This window comes from Acyrthosiphon pisum, chromosome A3 (assembly GCF_005508785.2).
Source record: "Acyrthosiphon pisum isolate AL4f chromosome A3, pea_aphid_22Mar2018_4r6ur, whole genome shotgun sequence".
NCBI classification, from domain to species: domain Eukaryota; kingdom Metazoa; phylum Arthropoda; class Insecta; order Hemiptera; family Aphididae; genus Acyrthosiphon; species Acyrthosiphon pisum.
The window spans coordinates 907,487-919,669 of NC_042496.1; the positions used below are offsets into that span (position 1 = coordinate 907,487).

The 12,183-nt window shown below is 27.7% G+C and overlaps 1 long non-coding RNA gene across 1 annotated transcript; it reads left to right on the top strand.

Moving 5' to 3' along the window:
* The first annotated feature begins 5,061 nt into the window (after window positions 1-5,061).
* LOC115034469 lies at window positions 5,062-6,502 on the top strand. Its single transcript, XR_003839823.1, has 3 exons — window positions 5,062-5,233; window positions 5,351-5,563; window positions 6,290-6,502. It is a non-coding gene; the product is annotated as an uncharacterized LOC115034469 (long non-coding RNA).
* The last annotated feature ends 5,681 nt before the right edge of the window (window positions 6,503-12,183 follow it).

Sequence of the window (12,183 nt, forward strand, 5' to 3'; positions counted from 1 at the left end):
TTATGTCGAATGGTTTCAAATTAATTATCCAACACTTCATAGTATGACTTACTATAATTAGTAAAAATTCTAATATCATGACATATAGGTACATAGGTAATACATTTTTAGTTGCAAAGACAATTATTCTACTTAGTATTATCGCTTAAAAATTGTTACATTATCTATCGTTAATTTCAGTATTCAGAGTATTCACTATTCAGTAGGTATTCGTAAATAATTATTATTTGGTACTATGAAATCCCTTTATACCTCTTAAATTGTAATATAGTAATCTATAATTGTACAAATGTTTAATTGTTTATTATTGCAAAATAATATTAAATCTTATGCCTATACCAATTATAGGTAATTAGTTATAAATGTTTTTTTTCATATAGACAGGGTACGTACTATATTATATAGTCTAAATGACTTAATAGTACCTACGCGTTTTAACTGATTAAAAATAAATATTAAAAAGTTGTAGCTCAAACGTTATGGTATATATAAAAAAAATATACATAAATGTTTATGATATAAAAATGATGTGTGTAAAACATACCTATACTTACCATAACTTTATTTTTTCTATAATAATATTATCTAAAGTTATATTGAATATATTTTTTTTAATTTAACATATTATATTATATTGAAATTATCTTTATTATACACGTGATATAAATTTCCGATAGTATACACTGTATAATTTATTATATTGTTAATTTGTATGATATACAAAAAGTAACTGCTACATTTTTAATTTTTAAAAACAAACAAAAACTTTTGTATTAATGAGTTAAAACAAACTACGAATTGCAACAATATACGTTATAATATAATATCATATATACCATGCATATAATTATAGATAAAAATAAATATCATACTGTTTATTTTATTTGATATTTGCATTAGTAGTCAAGTTGAAATTATAAAACGTATAGTTATAAAACAAAAATGTTTAAATTAGACTTATCTAATATCTCCCCCAGTAATTTCGTATGTGTACCTAGGTATATTTATGACACACTCCAATGGTTAATGCCTTATTTTTTATTGTAGTTTATAACGTTACCATTGGCAACTAGTAAAAAAAACCTCCTGGGAATTTCCCTTCACATCGCTGCTGTAGTATGTAAATACTAACTTAGTGTAAGTATGTAGCCACGCCAGTTGGGTATATATAATATACATACCTAATATTATATTTAAACTTTTTTAAAATGAAATTATTTAACATTAGTAATGGTAGGTATTTTTTCATTTTAAATTTATCTACTTGTTACTTTAGATCAGTGATAGGCCAAATCTGACCCACGCGACTCATTCAATGCAGCTCACGGACCACTATATTTGTTGTAAAATAAATTAACATGATATGAAAAATGTAGAATACATGCCTCCTTTTGGCCGCCGTATATTTTTATTTTTTAGCTCTCAATTTAAATTGATCGATTAGCTTGTTTTAACTTATAGTTTACATTATCTACATTAACATGGATTTTACATTTTAAGCCATTGAGGTGGATGGTGAGAAGAGTATTTGTGGTGAGCGAGTTTGTTGGCATTTTTGCTGTTTAAGAGAGAGTAATAATTTTAGTTAGGAGGCAATTTCGTCGGTAAATCTATGTGCACTGTTGAATGATTTGTCCTGAAGCCGAATTGTGTGCAAAGTATTATATTTTTGAATTGAATCAATGGCCTAATTCTTTTAAGGATAGGTAATTTACACCTATTGAGTTGTTAGTGAACATTTATTTTAAACTATAATTCTTCCTAATCAGCACTGATATTTTAAGCAATTTAAGGTACAGACACTGTTACATTGAGAAACAGCTTGTAATTTGTATTTATTTCAACCATTTTATCCATATAAGTATTTTATTATTATATTAATAGATTTATGGAATATTTAATTTGAACATTGGATAATTATACAGGTGGCAACACGAATCCTAGGTGTTGATTCTAATGATCACATGAAATATGATTTACTTAACTGTTTAGACTTTAGTTTATTTATCTACTATAGAATTAAAAATACTATATAGGTTTACAAGCCTCATAAATTCATAACGTATATATAACTATTAACTATATACAAGCATAAATACGCGTAATACCCACTCTAATATACAAACAATAATTAGAAAGTAAATTCAATATTTCTACCAAACAAACTTTTATCAAATTAATATTAACTGTATAAACTTTCATAATGATTTCATAAATAATATAAAAATGAATACAACAATTATTTTGTAATCTGTTCTATAACAAAATATTAAATTATTTTTTTATTTAATAATAGGTACATAACTGTATACGATAATAACATATACTGTATATGGTATACCCAATTTATATTGATGGTAATGAATTATTATTTCAGGAAAATTTAATAACAACTTACTTCGTATTAATTATATCTTACTTACGAGTTATGAATGCAGTAAACTTATATCAATGTGTCTGACAAAATATATTTATTTTCTTCAATAATCGTATCTTTTTTTGACAGTATTCATACAATCGTCAAGGCGAATGTGACATTCGTGTCAATATAATATCCAACAGTCATGAACATGTGGAATCTACAATCATTCAAAAGATTGTTTTTAATACATCTGTAACACAAGGTATTTTGAATTTTCTAGTTGGGTATGAACTAACTTGAATGTATACTTGTACCTACCTGTAAATTACAGTTATTTAGTATGAATAAATAACATAATATTGTTAATAAAACGTTATTAATAAATTTAAATTTAGTTTAAGGTAGATCGTAAATGCTCAACTTGATAATATATATAGTAATGTATATATTTTATTAAATTAATTAATACATGTTTTATGTACTAATTTATGTAATATAATATTAGGAATAAATCATGATCATTGTATATAAATATATAACTTTATATTACTTAATGTTTATGTGCTTCAATCAGCATTTGAAGTTCAAATTTTGACAAAATGTATCAAATTTAAAATTTAAAAATGATTTTGTAGTTAAAAATGTATAAAATGTTCAAAGATTAGTACTGAAAATTTAAAATAAGGTCCCGCATAAATAAGTTATATATAAATAGCTTTATTCGCAATATATCATCAAATATACTTATTAATATCATAGGACACGATGTAAAATATTTTCCGAAACGTTGTAAAATATGTAGGTAGGTCGCAGGTAGGTGTATATTTAATATAATGTAATAGAGTTTTTTGAAAATTAGCCATTGAATTATATACCCAGGTAATATATTATAATAGCACAAAAACACATAAATATGCATATATTTTTTAATAATTATTATATATACCAACTGCCTACTGCCTACTAATTACTAATCCATATACACACATATGTGACGTTTTAGTTTTTTAAATATAAACATTCACATGATATAAACTGAAACTATGTAGTGTTTGTGACAGGGGTTTTAATTTAAGCAGAAATAGATTTTTCCCCTCCAGCTAATTCAACTTTTTGAAATTAAACTATAAAATGGATTTCAGCTATATAATTATTGTTGTATATACGGTTATTTTGTAAATTGTAATACGCAGGTGATTGACGTCTTGAAATACATACCGTATCCAATTTAATCGACAAATATCAATAATAATAAGGTTACACTGGTTACAGTAATACTATACATGGTAAAATCTATAGATGTATAGAATTAAGTTTACAGACGTTGAGTCTGAAATTTTCCCCGTTCGTACGATAATTACATTTGTCACTTAGTTATTGTGATCACGCGATCTGTTGAATTTCATTATAAACTATATCCAATTGAGTTTAATAACCCAGCTGATTGACTATAGGTACTGATATATATATATATTTATCTAATATAATATGCGTTATAAAATATCGAAAAATAACGTTATTTAATATTGTATAGGTAGTGTATACACATTACACACCAAACAATAGCAAATAAGTAGGTACCTACCTAGGTATTTATTTTTTTTCTCAATATAAAAAAAATTGATTGATTTTACATATTATGTACATTATTAATGTGGTTTCATTTTTTATTTTTATCATTTATTAATTTAATCTGTTAACATATTATTGAAATAAATTGTAAAAATAACTAATATTATATTAAATCATTTAGGCCATCATCAAAATTTAAAATGTGAATTCCCTGATGAGGACCATTTAAATTATTGTAATCTTGTAAACTGCCATATGAAATATTCTGGATATCGAGGATTTTTTAGTACAGCAAATAAAAAATGTGTAAAAATCCCGGAATGCCAATCTAAAAATAATAGTGATCAAGTAAATAAATTATTTCCTATTTAATTTATATATTCATATATGTTAAGGTAGATTCTATTGTTTTTTTTTAGGATTTGTATTGTTTTATTTGTGTTATTCTTATATTACAGTATAAATATACATATTATAATATTATATCACATACAAGAATGAATTTAGCTGTGATCGATATAGTTAAATAAATAGCATGCAGGTTAAATCCGTTTGCAATATAAGGAATTTATATAAAAAACAATTTTTGTAATAGAACCTTTTTTTCAATAGGTATCTATGCGTTATAAGTTATAACTTATAAGGTTTTAGTGTATACTTATTATTTACACATTATTATCTAATTTATTAGTGCTTTTTCTGCAAAAAAAAATGTTTTCATTTATTTACTAAAATGTAATTAAAAATTTAAATGCCTATATTTTACTTCCTGGTCAGTCGCACCGATGATATAATATTATAATATCTATATTAAATTTATTTTTATTAAATAATCGGATGACATTAATATAGAATTTATATATAATTATACAAAAATAGATAGATTATTAATTAATAACATTAATAAATATAAAATAAAATTATTCAGTAAAATATAATTTGTCTTAACTTTTATAAAGTACATTTGCTATTTTTTTAGTGATATTTGAGCGTTTTTTTACACCTACAACCTATATAACTAACTACACTTTTATAATATTATAATTACATATGTAGATACTTTGGTAGCAGCAACTACTTCTTTCTTGAATATATTCATTAAATTTATTTAGAAATAATGAATATAAAAACTAATTTAAAAACTATGTACCCATATAGGCCTATATCTGGTCTAACAACCAATGTGTAGATCTAAATCAAACCATTACACAAAAAGACATTCAAGAAGTATTAAATAGGATAAATAACAATAAGAGTGACGAACAGTTCCAAACATTCGACAAAATTCATTCTAACCAAGTATAAATTAATAAAAATTAATGATAATTTAAAAATTGGTTTTAAAGCCATATCTTTTAAAACAACTTTAATATATTTAAAATTTAATTCAGCTAAATATTATTTATTACATTTTAGAAAATCCATTGTCACAATGGATATTTGAACGACTATACCGATTTTTGTGAATGTGATCTTGGATGGGAAAATGAAAATAATATGGATTTGGATGATTTTATACCGTCAACTATACCATTACAAATGTGTACGGTTCGTCAGCAAATTTCTAGAAATCGCATCCAGCGTTTAAAACATATTACAATACCAGAAAACTGTACAATCGTGGAACTTGTATCCTTTAATCTATAACTTAAATGTATTTAAATAGTGTTCATAATTGCTTATAATCATGTGGAGACTTCATAATTGAGTCATACCTATATATCTTATTTAGGTACTTAAATAAGTTAAAATTATGTGACGATTCCTAATATTTAATATTTATAAGTAAATATTCCGTATTAAATATTCTAATGTCAGGTATAATTATTCAATATGTATAATTATAACTATTATTTTATTAATTAGCATTATTTTTGATTGATCAATTTACTTTTTTGATTTGAGGAAAATCATTAAAATAAATACAATATACAGGAGTATAATAGAGGGTTCATATAAAGTATACATTTTAAATCGATAATTTTGAAAAAGATACTTGGTAAATTGGCAGGAGTAAAATGATTCCCAAAAGTTATTTTATTGAAAATGATTGTTTTTAATAAAAAATGATATACCTATCATCAATAAAATATACATTTCATCAGTGATGGCCTAAAGTTAATTTCATGAATACATTGCTTATGTAGTTATGTGTTATATAGATATTAACTTTTATTAAAATCAAAAATATTTGGATACACATATTATGTTATAGTGTATTGAATATCTAATCGTCACTTTATACCTATCTACTGTTGTCTACTTAACCACATAAATGTCCAAAATTCTATGATTGAATTTTTTCGCCACAATTAACAATTCTTTAAAAAAATAATTTCCTAAATTTAATTTCAGATTTGTTCATTGTTCATTAGCTGTGTGATTATAATAAATATTATTCTGCTACTATAAATATAGTGTAGAAGTTGGTTTAATAAGTTTAATTAGTAAATAGTAAATATTTTCAACAGTATGTGATTCATTTATTGTTATAATTTGTACTAGACATTTCTGTAAATGTTCTCAGTGTTATTAATAATAATAAATCTGTATCAATTTGAAATAAAAAAAAACTAATACTGTTATGAAGTGAATATTATATTGTAGACGCGGTTTATTATATTTTTTACTTTGATCCAATAAATATATTTAAAAACACCGCCAATAATAGGTTTGCTCGTAATAATACCTTGAAATTGAGTGTAACAATGAAATACAGACGTTTTTGATCACGGAATAATAATAATAATAATAATATATGTAACGTATCCCTCGAAAAAGCGACTTCAACTGCGATGTACCCATACGTAATGTAAGGAACAACTCTTCAAAAACCTGACAGCCTGCCATTAGAGTTATTGATCCTATACAAATTTTTTGACCCGCCGATTACCCAAGGCATCATTGGGAAACCAATTTAAACGTAATTCTTATACTATATTATAGGTATACTCGACATCGACATGGCGCCAACGTCTTACACACATTTTAATAAAACTGGTAGGTATATTGTAAAATATAAAATAAAAATTATAGTTTTATTCTAAATGTATCTCCTATATAATATTATACATCTACCCGAAGCTTAAATTTTATAGTAGACAAGTATTTTAAGAATATTATGATGTTTTCATCAGCAGTTTTTAAATAATTGAATAATTACGTTACAAATAATGTGAATATGTATGATTACGCTTTGTATAGTAGGTAATCATTATTTAGGTAATTAATAATTATATATACTTATTTTCGATATTAATTTTTATACTATTACGTTTACGTGGAACTATACAGGGTGTCTATTACTATATGTTTGTCCTCGTCCTTCGCCTACCTGACAAATTATATATTAGGTTTATATTCCTAACCTCGTCACGTCCTTTTCTAACTTAAAAACTTATAATACAATTTATATAACTAATAAAAAAGTATACCTGACAGAAATTAATAATTAATTTTTGAAATATTATCATAATACTACCAAATTCATTATACTATTTTAGATTTTTAATATGCACGAAAACAAAAATAATTTTGATTTATTTTCTAGATAGTTAATAGTTAATTATGTAATAATAAATAAAAAAATACTAAGTTATAATCATTGCAGTTCTCATTAATATACAATAATAATTCTTCAAAAGCATATATATTTCATTAATTTAAAAACAATGGTTGGACTATTGGACTATTGGAAAAATCTTTTTCAACTATTGGGACATTTGGACTAACCAGTAGGCAGTAACTATAAACTTATAAATATATATTTATATTATGTCTACTGGACTAACACGTAAAGACACTCTGTCAGTACTCTATGAATTATATTCAATTAATTTGAAATATACCTATTGAACACATTTTCATAAGCTATATTATATAGCGGTATAGCCGTAGTAGGTATTGTCCAAGTTATAGGTAATGAATAAGTAATAATATTTTAAAAGTATCACATTTTACTTCAGATTATTCATTTCAAAATATGTTTTTAAATACATTTTTAAATTTTTTTTAGCGGAGAGGTTTCTTATTCTAAATATTGCAGTCATCCAATCAAAATGTGTGTACGAGTTGTAAAACCTTATAGGTACTTCATACCTATATTCTAATTTTGTATATACAGTGCCACTATATAGTATACCTGACCGTAGGTGCACCATTTCATGACGACTAATGACGAGGTCGTTATTAAATTGATCAACTAGTGACTACCTGTAATATACTGGTTTAGGAAAAAAAATCTAATACTGCAGCCATAAACTGCTCGAAGAAGAATCACCTGATTGCAGATGAATGGCCTCACTAGCTGCCTTAGACAGTGGCGGCTATCCTATACTCAAGGTGTATCCGTCGATACACCTTATTGTCATGGACCACGGTGTGTATAGTGGGAATGACTAATGACCCTAAATGAATAAAAACAATATATTTAATAATCCAACCGGTGGCTATATAAGTGTAATATATAGTTAAATAAGAATAGAAATACTAGGTAGTAAATACTAAATAGTAAATATATTGGAATATTGAATGTAGAAATTGTTGCATTTTCAATGTTTCAAATAAACTATAAAACAGTTCAATAAAATTAGCTCAGAACATTATATTATATTATATTATTATATTATGAATTATAAATATTATATATTAGAGGGGCTGCAGCCTGCAGCAAATGAAAAAAAAGTGACATTTAGAACCAATAAGCTAAACAAAACTGGAAGAATTTGGTTAGACAGATTTTAATTTTGAAAACGGATTATGGTTGAACAACAAGTTTACTAGGGAATGATCGAGACGATTTAAATTTTTTTTTCAGCTGTGATATCCAAGAATAAAAATATCGAAAAAATATGATATTTTTGTATTTATATTATTCATTATGACACTAACAATAATTATGGAATATTCAAAATCACCTCGATCATTCCCTAGTAAATTTATTAATAGACGTTCTTACCTACCTAGTGGAGACAAGATAATTTTTATATTTTATTCGTTTCATTTATTCTGTGGCTATACAGTAGGTAGGTATAATATAGCTGAGTATTGACTGAAAAAAAATGATCACTAAAATATTATTAGTTATTGTTTGTCATGCTGTCGTTAATCGTTTTAATTATTATTTATGAGTTATTTTATTGAGTACGAAGTATGAACTACGAATACCTATTTATTATTTAATTTTTATTAGATAATATACAATCTATGCCAAAGGCATTATAAGAATATGTGCTACAATAAGTTTGAACATGAAAAAGTGTAACCATCCAGTGATCGCACTTCCTTTTGCTTAAATAATATATTTATATATATATATATATATATTTTTCGTTAATCATGGAGAAGATCTCTGCACCAGTTTCTTTTTAGACGCTGTGGTGGATCGTGGATTTCCAGGAATTGTGTGAGTGGCCAGACCGGAAATTAGAGGGTTTGAGCGAGAGGCAATTTGTCGAAGAAGCATTTGTAATAAGTTTTAGCTTCTTCATGAATGGTTTTGATTTTTAAGTCAAAACTTTAGCGTCGGACAATAAGACACAGGTGGGCTGATAGTTTTTCGTATAATAATAACATCTTACTACGCGATTAAATAACGTATCGCATGATATGGAAAATATTGGAGAAAGTCGTCACGATATCGACATTATGAGCGCAACTAACGGGACCAGCAAACTTTTAATAGCCTCCCCCCCCCCCAAAAAAAAAAAAACTATTTAATTGTTTCCTAAAATATTAACAAACCTTTTAACAAACAACTGTAATTCTTATTTTTTTTAAATTTAAATTTTATTACTATACGATGTATGATCTGTATCTAAGCCTGCATTTGTTTTTAAGAAAATGATTTTTGATGGTACATTGGTACGATTATTAGGTTTACATAATTTTAAGGTACCTATATGCACTGAACTATTATACCTATATACAGACAGTACCTATATTATTATATGCCCTGCAGGCCCCAGACATCGAATTGATTATCATAAACATTTAAAAATATATAAATTTGTAACAGAAAACCGTCCTTCAAGCTCATGATACCACGTCTATTGGTCAACGATAACACGAATAAAATTTGACACGATTATTATTTACGTTAACACGTCGCCTGCTCAATAGACGAAACAGTCGAAAATATCAAACCATAATATAATTCACCGTTCCGTGTGCAGCAATTATAATAGTGATGGTTAATAACTTGAGAAATCGTTTTACCTTTATAACCATATTATGATTTAGCGAATAAAAGACAATATTCTGAACACGGACCTTTAAGCAGTATAACATTATTATTACTTTGGTTCGACCGTGATGCGGACCGCCGCCACCGTCTCAGTGGTGCGTTGGTCGAGTAGCTTACGAGTAGCAGAGTTTCTATAGAAACCGACAAAATTCCAAACGATACGTCGATGTTGCCGTGAGCGACAACGCCGCTCGTTGGTGTACATATAATATACTGTTAAATATACAATAAAAACGTTGAACGGCATAAATGGTATATTTACTGCAATACCAATGTTCTGGTGCTGAACGTCGACACAAGATTAAAATTTTCAAAGCGACTGCTGTCACTGCGGTCGTCGAGGGCGTCGTATGCATGCGGTCACCAGCTCGCGACTGCAAATACTTGACAATGTATTTTCAAACCGCATAATAATCATCGTGTCCTCATGACATACTGACGGGAAAATTGTCACGGTTACTCGTATTTTGGGAGTATTTTGTCACGCCTGCACAGAAAATGTAATTCTCGATGCTGGTTGAAGCATTGAAAAGTGATTTTCTTCCGTCCAGCGGACAGTAAACGCTGTGCGGCGAGTGCGTGCGGTTTCTATTCTGACCACACGCTGTTCCGCCGCATATGGCGATGCGTCCGTAGCGAAATTCAAGCGTTTTGTTTTTACACATAGCTATGTGGGCACCCTATAGAGCATGAAGTGTTTTTTCTGGACGCTGTTCGACCTGTTCACGCAGCTTTTCTTTTGACACCGATCGACAGAAAATATCACGTTTATACTAGGGCGCCAGTAAGCCGTGGGTTCATACTTATCATAGCTACGACGTCTGTCATGTCAAGTGCCTTCAATCGTATATACCTATAGGTATACGGATTGGCCATTGTCGACTTAATATAGTATCATTCACTACAGCCACGATCTCCCGGTACATTTCTAGAGTTGGGCCGAACTAAAATTTTGGAAAGACACGTGGGACGACGTACTTGCAGTTGACCTGCACATAATAATTAATATTATTGTTAATTATAATATTACTGTCGTTGTTGGTCAGACGCCGGGACGGCCTGCAAGGAGAAAAATTCAGGCCGGGAAAATGTATTGCCCAAGGCACATTTTTATGTATGCGTCATAGGCGTAACTAGGTGGGTTGCGGCGAAGAAGCTGATCATATGTTATGAACCCCCACCTAAAATATTTTTATAATTATTTATTTATATAAACTTTTAGTTTATAATGTATGTAAGAAGACCACAAAAGAAAATAGTCCATAAATTATACGAATTGTATAATGTTATTGATATATGAAAATAATTGTATAGTGTTTATACGAATTGTCAAGTCCAGTTTGGAACGTCGCAATATACGCTCCTTCTCCTTTAAAACCTATATATATGTAACACAAACAGCGCTTGAAACACGATTTTCCATCCCCTCATAGTTAGGCAAACTGGCAACTTTGACATGCTTATTGCTTGCCATATACGTTTGCTACCACTGTCCTATATAATACCATTCCCTGTTTCGGTAAAGCAAGATTGAGCATAGAATATTTTATGCGATGTTGCCAACTTCACGTTGCAAAAATTTTGTAATTTATTATTTTCACGTATTATTACACCAATTATTATGATATCTGACGCGAGCCGTGAGACGAGCCCCTCAGCTTTATCGACAATGTTATCGATTAATAAATTAGTTACAGAGTACTATTCCGGACTACTATTGACTTATAAATATTTTGATTTTATTATTTTCATAAGTCATAACTCATAACTATTACCTATTATTTTATTATTAGCAAAAAGATCTATATACTGTATTATAATGTGACTACTTTTGAGATTTGAGACTATAATTGATTTATAATATTTTGAATAATGCAGAGGCGGACTTACCATTTTTCCGCCCCTAGGCATTACAACACTAGCGCCCCGTACATTGGCGTGCCTCCCACGGGGGGGGGGGGGGGAATAAATGTTCCATGAACTAAAACAAAACTATAAAAATTGG